The sequence below is a fragment of the Pelophylax lessonae genome (genome assembly GCF_965119305.1).
Source record: "Pelophylax lessonae genome assembly, chromosome: 11".
Lineage (NCBI taxonomy): Eukaryota > Metazoa > Chordata > Amphibia > Anura > Ranidae > Pelophylax > Pelophylax lessonae.
The window spans coordinates 99,959,268-99,967,464 of NC_138778.1; the positions used below are offsets into that span (position 1 = coordinate 99,959,268).

Genomic DNA, 8,197 nt, shown 5'->3' on the forward strand with positions numbered 1-8,197 from the left:
CACATGTCATGTATCTTTTGTTGTTCTACTTCATGTACTGCACTGTTCTGAGTTGAACTTTTTTCACACGTTCCCCCCCCCCCCCCCCCCACGCATGTGAAATCGCAGGGCAGGTCTGCGACCTGCAAGGAAATCGCAAAGTCAAAAAGAAAAACCACGGGAGTTCACTGTGGATCCAGACCTGCATTTTTACATGTGTGGGGTGCCATTCAGAATATGTGGCACCCCCACGCATGTGAAATCGCAGGGCAGGTCTGCGACCTGCAAGGAAATTGCATGGTCAAAAAGAAAAACCACGGGAGTTCACTGTGGGTCCAGATCTGCAATTTTACATGCATGGGATGCCATTCCGAATATGTGGCACCCCCACGCATGTTAAATCGCAGGGCAGGTCTGTGACCTGCAAGGAAATCGCATGGTCAAAAAGAAAAACTACGGGAGTTCACTGTGGGTCCAGATCCGCAATTTTACATGCATGGGGTGCCGTTCAGAATATGTGGCACCCCCACGCATGTGAAATCGCAGGGCAGGTCTGCGACCTGCAAGGAAATCGCATGGTCAAAAAAGACTGATTTGAAAACTAAAGACTAAGATGACATAAAAAAAAAAACTTTATTGTGCACAGCAATACAGGAATATAGTATTGGAAGTCCTTATTTGCAAATGTATTTGAAATTGGCATCTTAGCAATTTTCAATGGCATCCAGTTGCCATGGAACCTGTCCAGTATTCATGAAAAAAGTGGCAAACTCATCCCGAATATGGGCACCACTTGTACTCCCACGGCTGCCGCTCCATTGAGCCCTCTGCAAAGGGTGCATTAAGGCATCCTCAAAGCAAGCGCCATCCTGCTGTCTTACAAAATTGTGCAAGATGCACGCTGCCTTCACTGCACATATAGCATTCTGCATATTTAGATTAATTGCGCTGTGCAACATATGCCATTTGTTGGAAAGCAAGCCAAAGGCACATTCCACCACTCTTCTTGCTCTAGTCAGCCTGTAATTGAATACCCGCTTTTCAACATTAAGATTTCTACTGGAGTAGGGCCTTAGCATGTGCTCTCCTAACGAAAATGCTTCATCACCAATGAAAACATAGGGTGTAGGTGGGTGATTGGTTCCTGGTAGTGGAGAGTTTGCAGGCAGGTCCAGATCATTGGAACGCAGCATCTGGCCAAAGGTGGAGTGGGCAAAGATGCTGGAGTCTGAACTACTTCCATAGGAACCAATATCAACATATCGGAAGCAGTAGTTGGCATCCACGACTGCCAATAGGACAAAAGCAAAATATTTCTTATAAAGTATTTGCTTCCACTTGCAATCGGTTGAACAATGCGAATATGTTTTCCATCTACCGCTCCAACACAGTTCGGAAAATTGCACCTCTCCCAAAACAAAGTTGATATTGATAGCCATTCCTCCTTCGTAGGCTTTGCCATCACCATATTGTGCATCACATCCCACAATGCCCTGCACGTGTCATGTATTATATAGCTCGCAGTGGATTTTCCAACCATGAAAGAAAAGTGCAATGATTGTCCAGTAGCTAGGTACCTGTGGAAGAAAGAAAAAAAAATATTTTGTTTTGTTTTGCAGTACTCCTCATGAAAAAAAAAATGGAAAAGCATCAAAGACGCTTACACTAGATTTCATAGACACTTGAGGGAGTTTCGAAGTGGCCAGGCTGCCGAGGAACCACCTAATTACCTCCACGCGAAGGAGTTCGATTTTTTTAAGGCCAATTGTGGAAATGAGCAGGTAAGTCTTGCTCCTTTGTAAGTATGACATATAAAGTATATAGACATTCTAAAGCATGTTTATTTTTTTCTTTACAGTACCCAAAGTTCATGGGAAACAGAAGCTGCTGCTGCTCCTGATTTAATATGAGAGCCCTAATGGAGAAGCCAGCCAGTCAATGCCTCAAATGCTGCCAGAAAATTTGGATAGCCAATTAGTCGCATCTTCTGGCGAAAGCTTGACTCCTCGGGCTGAATTAGTCGCTCCTCCAGCTGAAGTGATCCTCCCTCCGGCTCAAGTGGTCACCGCTCCGGCAGGAGTGGTGCACCGTTCGGTGCCAAGGCCCACTCGAGGCAGAGGGCTGGATCGATTTAATAGGCTGGTAGATTTGATGGATAACCTATCCCAAAGAATGGAGGACAGCCCAAGTATTGCATTTTTAAAAAGTCTAAATTAATTTGTTCTACAAGTCCCTGAGTCAAGTCAATTAGAAATGCGTCGAGCTTTGCTGAACACAGTTGCAGCATTTATTCCTAAAACAACACCCTCACAACTCCCACCCGCCTCGTCAACAATTCAATATACCACTAGTCCTTATGCTCCAACATACACATTCACGCCACCACCTGCTTCCTACACATATTTCCCACATTACCCACCCAGCTTTTATCCCCCTCCTCCATCCTCATACCACCATGAGCATTATCCCACAAACACAGTTCCCTCAAGTTCCCAGGATACCTCCCACCTTTCCACACATCCCTCTCAATCGTCTACATCCACACATCCATTCCAGCCTTCTTACATGCACAATTCCCCAAGGTCATCATCTACCTCTGGATATTTTCCTTGCCAACCAAATACATCCTTCCATCCTGCTCCTTCCACTGCACCTGCCACGGGAATGAACAATGAAATTAATTTCCCAATATCATCCTCACCCCGTAGATTTGAGAATATATGACGTTTCTTTTTTTTTTTTTTTTTGAAGTAGCACCTTGTGTGGTCTTCTGTTGCTGAAACCCATTTGCCTCAAATTCAATGTGCCTATCTCGCAGTCTGCCCATTCTCCTCTGACTTGAGGGACAGAAAAGAGGTTATCCCTGGTGCCACACATCTGCGTGGTCCTATAGATGGCGTTCAGAGTGGCAACCTCTGCCTGCACCAGGCCTGGTCCAGGCAAAGGTTGCCACTCTGAACACCATCTATACATCTGTCTCATAGTTCAATGCGTTCAAAGAGGATATTCTGCATACCTTGGTTAGGAAAAATGGTTACTGTCGCCTTATTAGTCTGCCCATTTTCCTGTGGGGGGGGTTCCTTGTTTTGTTATGTTACGTTATATTAAGCATACAGCTAAAAAAAAATTAAAAAAAATAAATTTGTGCGCTACAAGTACACTTTATGCAACATCTGTGTTTGTGTCTATTCTTCATGGTGGGTAGGGGAAAGAGGGGAGGAGGTTGGGAGTAGGAGGTAAGGGTTGCAGGGGAGGGGATTAGGGTTGCACTGTTTTCAACTAGTGTCAGCTAAGGGGAAATTCACTCCATATTTCTGCCATGGGGAGTGGGTCAGAAAATTCTGCATTGGGAATGTATTACAATGTAATGCATGTTCCCAAGGGAGATCTAATAAGGGGAAAAGGGGGGTAGGGAGTGAGAGATGGGGGTCTGGAGAGAGGGAATAGGGAGTGAGGTAGGAAGGTGGGTTGTTGCTTACCTCAGTGTGATGATGAGTGTTTCCACCGGTGGAATACTCTTCCAAAAAAAGGTGTCTTCTCTCTGCAAATGTGGAGAGAGTATCCCAAGCAACTCATCAAAACTGTTGGTAGATAATTAACATATCACACATTGTTATGATTGTACAAGCTTTATGTGCATGAGGAGATGAACCCACCTTTTTACAGACATCCGCATGTACTCTAAGAATTTCTCTTCATGCACTTGGAGATCACTGTAAATTGCCCAGAACTGGCCACGCTGTTCTCTATTGGCAATAATAGGGTGGACCCAGTATCTGCGCTCCTTTTCTTGCTCTTCTTCCTCCAGTATCAGTAGTGCAGCTGCTGCACATGCGAGGAAACCATTCATAGCAGACATCTTCCAACAAAAGGAGAGCGCACGGAGAGCACAAATGACTCACACCAACACTAAACACAAAAACAGGAAGAGGAGGACCCCTATACAGAAGTTCAGATGTCATGCCTGCCTCCAAATGCCTTCAAAAAAGCCCCCAAAACGCCTGAAAAATGCCTGAAAAAAAACGCCTGAACGCCCAGGTGTGAATGGAGCCTTACTGTACTGTACTGAAAATTTCCCATTGTGCACCGTGAGGACTGGCAAAAACATTTCTTACCTTGTAAGCACATGTGCTGCATTTTAGAAATTGTGGATGGATGGGGATGTTAAAAGCTCCATCCATCATATTCAAGCAATCTCCAGTTCTGTTTAGATTTGGAATGTTTTTTTATTGTTTTTGAACCCAATGTAGAAAAAGATGTTCCAGATTATTGTAGTAGCCAAATGTATTTCTGCCTTGATACGTTTACTTCACTTCCACCACGCAGAACAAAACAAATTTCATTACTGCGTAGCTGTACACAGAATTTAAAGTATCTTTTGAATACTGTGTACCTAATAAAGGATGAGGACTATCTTGGGGAACTGGTTTTCTCAATCAAAGATCTGCTCCAAGGTGCTAAACTTAAAATACCTGTGGGCCATGGACTCCCCCTGCTTGAGTCTCCACAGAACACAAAGGTTTCAAAAAATCTGCAGCCTTTACCTATTAGAGCATATGGAAGGCCTAAACCCAAGGATCCCAAAGATTTGGCTCCAACGCTGAAATACAAAAACTTGATGTTTGTCAAAGAAGTAAAGTTAAATTCCACATGTAGCACCCTTGTCTTAATGCAAGGTTGCTGTTAAATTTAGTTTGCTGAGCCTTAACTAGCTTGGCTGTAATTATTCTGTGGTTAATTGGACTTCCCTTCTTAATCTGGTTTGACAGCGTTTCTCCCTTCCGTCAGTAGGTGGCACTGTTGCCTCTGACACTAGTGTGAGAATTACAGTTAAACAAACTGTTAATGTCCATGTGTCTCTCAGCCAATCACAGTGTCACTACGGCATTGTGGGAGATGTTATATAAAAGGATGGGAGGTCCAATAATCGCTCTCTTCCCGCCCGGACCCCCTTGGGGGAGGGTGTGTGCTGCTGACTAGGCCTGAAGCCTGGTCAGATACCTGGGATTCTGCTGAGGAGAGCCAGCGACCCACATGGGAAAGATCATCCACAGACATCCAGTAACCTGTGTGAGTAACCTGCTTGTTTCTTATGGAGGACAGCTGTCCAGACAGTACAGACCACAGAAAGGGATTGTGTCTAGTGGAGAGAAGATGTCTCCCAGATCAATCTGAAGCTCATGGATACCTAATGATTCTCAAGGTCTGCTATCCTGTACTGCTGTCTGAATACCTGTCTTTTGCAATGGGAGTCTGCCTAATAGACTGTTCCTAAAGGGTGTCCTGGACCCTACCCCTCTCTCCCCCGGTTTATTCTTGTCCTATTGAGAAGAAATAAACTATTCTTTTACTTCAGCATAAAAGTGACTGGCGCCCAGCATTTATTTTACCTGCATCACTACCCACCAAGCCTGACAATCCACACCCACAGGAGGTATGTAGCCCCTCTCTGCCTCTGAAGGTCATCACTAGGCCCTAGGGGGTTCTGGGGGGTCCGCTACACACAGATAAATGGGTAACCATAAACAATATTTCCCTCACACTTAGGTGTCTTTTTATAAAATTGAGATACGCAGAGATACTGATAATCCCCGCTTGTCTCAGAGCATTGCCGGTTTATATAACTGAGAAGAGTAGTGGAGAATATATTCTCCTCTTCTTACCTCAGTACACAAAACAGCTGCATTCACTGCAACAGAAACAGCCAGTTTAATAACACGTGATGTCACGTTATCACTGTGTTTCTCTTTGAAGTTCTCCCCTTCCTGCTTCTCCAGCCCAGAGGTGGAGTAAGCAGGAAGAAATTGGAGATCTCTGCCGTGAACTCAATAGGACTTCACTTCCTCCTTCGTCCATCTGCCGTGACCAAAAGTGAAAGTAAAAACTTTCCCTACTGCAGTGAAATATACATCAACAGCAGGTAAGAAATACATTAACTATACAACTACATATATATCTCTGTGTGTTATATATATATATATATATATATATATATATGTAGCCTGGTCGCGAGGCTAGTGTTGTTCAGACTGTTGTTCTGTTATTGAAGTTTTGAAAGAGGATTGACTCTTGAATTATGGGAGATATAGTTCCAGGAGGAGCCAGGACCATAGACTGCTTGTGTAATGGGACTCTTCTCCCAGGGAGCCATGTGACTCACGGAGCCTGCTGGGAGTGCCTTTATAAAGGGGGGCGGAATCAACTTTCGCTCTCTTGCCTCTAGGACAGCATGCTGTGAGAAAGGGGAAGAGCTGTTGTGGTTCGCAGAGGAGTAGGCCGGAGGCCTGGCGGCAGACACCGGAGATGGAGCAAGCGGTGTGAGCGAAAGAATCTCGGTAGTGTGACCGAGCGGAAGGACGCCCTGAGAGGCTGTGAGAGTCGCTAAGCAGAGTGGGACCTGGTTGGAGCGCGGAACAGAGTTTGTGGTAGTGGGTGAGAGAACTCCAGTATCAACATTTATCATACACCTAGACTGAGCCAGGGCAGGATTGCTGAACTGTTATTGCAGTGGGCCATACGGAACTTAATAGTCACCACAGGACACTGTAGTTACACATAGTGCGTGGTGGGCAAAAAGGCCTTAAGCCCTTCTTACAGAACTAGGCTTCTGCCTGTTGTGAAGCATCAGGATCTATTCTTGCATTCATCTGTTTGGATTACAAGTGTTAACTACCTTGGGGATTGCAGTTATCAATCACCTTTACTGTGGATTACAATTACTTTCTTTGGATTGGCTGAGGAGAGGATTCCTTGCCGGCGAAGATTAGTGAGGCCTCACTCATCCAGGAGACTCTTGCAATCTAGCGTAAAGGGGACCTCCGTAAGTAGACAGAGTGCACTCTGATATTTAGTTGGTGTAGAGTTACTTTATTGCTAAGGAGTTATTAATGATACAAATATTCCTTGGGTACTGTCAGTATTAATTTTTGGTCACTCTCTATTTACTTGAAATACAGAGTTCTTACAGTATTATAGGGTATCAATCCTCTAGCATATATCGGTATACCTATATGTATATATATATGTGAGGATTGTACTTTTGATCCTGAGTGCTGAACCCTACACAAATTACAGGTTGGGGATTCAGGATCTATACTTTAATGTTCTTATGTTATTGGTCATTGACCTTGTTTGTGCATTTCTAAAACGCAAATCAAAGATCGGTAAATTTGATCCTTTATTGCAACCCTTTTTTGTGTGGTCTTGATCATTTATAATGACAGAATCAACAGTGTCAGTTGGGTTGGAGGTTGTTCAGGGCAGCCGAAGTGAAGAGGATATACCAACATTAAGCTATATATATATATATATATATATATATATATATATATATATGTGTGTATATGTATATATGCACACACACATATATACAGTGGGTACGGAAAGTATTCAGACCCCCTTAAATTTTTCACTCTTTGTTATATTGCAGCCATTTGCTAAAATCATTTAAGTTCATTCTTCTTCCTCATGAATGTACACATAGCACCCCATACTGACAGAAAAACACTGAATTGTTGACATTGTTGCAGATTTATTAAAAAAGAAAAACTGAAATATCACATGGTCCTAAGTATTCAGACCCTTTGCTGTGACACTCATATATTTAACTTAAAATGCTTTCCATTTCTTCTGATCATCCTTGAGATGGATCTACACCTTCATTTGAGTCCAGCTGTGTTTGATTATACTGATTGGACTTGATTAGGAAAGCCACACACCTGTCTATATAAGACCTTCCAGATCACAATGTATGTCAGAGCAAATGAGAATCATGAGGTCAAAGGAACTGCCTGAAGAGCTCAGAGACAGAATTGTGGCAAGGCACAGATCTGGCCAAGGTTACAAAAAGATTTCTGCTGCACTTAAGGTTCCTAAGAGCACAGTGGCCTCCATAATCCTCAAATGGAAGACGTTTGGGACGACCAGAACCCTTCCTAGAGCTGGCCGTCCGGCCAAACTGAGCTATCAGGGGAGAAGAGCCTTGGTGAGAGAGGTAAAGAAGAACCCAAAGATCACTGTGGCTGAGCTCCAGAGATGCAGTCAGGAGATGGGAGAAAGTTGTAGAAAGTCAACCATCACTGCAGCCCTCCACCAGTCGGGGCTTTATGGCAGAGTGGCCCGACGGAAGCCTCTCCTCAGTGTAAGACACATGAAAGCCCGCATGGAGTTTGCTAAAAAACACCTGAAGGACTCCAAGATGGTGAGAAATAAGATTCTC

General features: G+C 43.9%; 1 pseudogene across 1 annotated transcript; it reads right to left on the reverse strand.

The window, feature by feature from the left end:
• Positions 1 to 683: 683 nt before the first annotated feature.
• Positions 684 to 3,838, reverse strand: LOC309567396 (annotated as a pseudogene). Its single transcript has 3 exons — positions 3,636 to 3,838; positions 3,459 to 3,560; positions 684 to 1,556 (listed from the first exon to the last, which is right to left on the reverse strand). The product of its transcript is annotated as an uncharacterized misc_RNA (transcript).
• Positions 3,839 to 8,197: the final 4,359 nt, after the last annotated feature.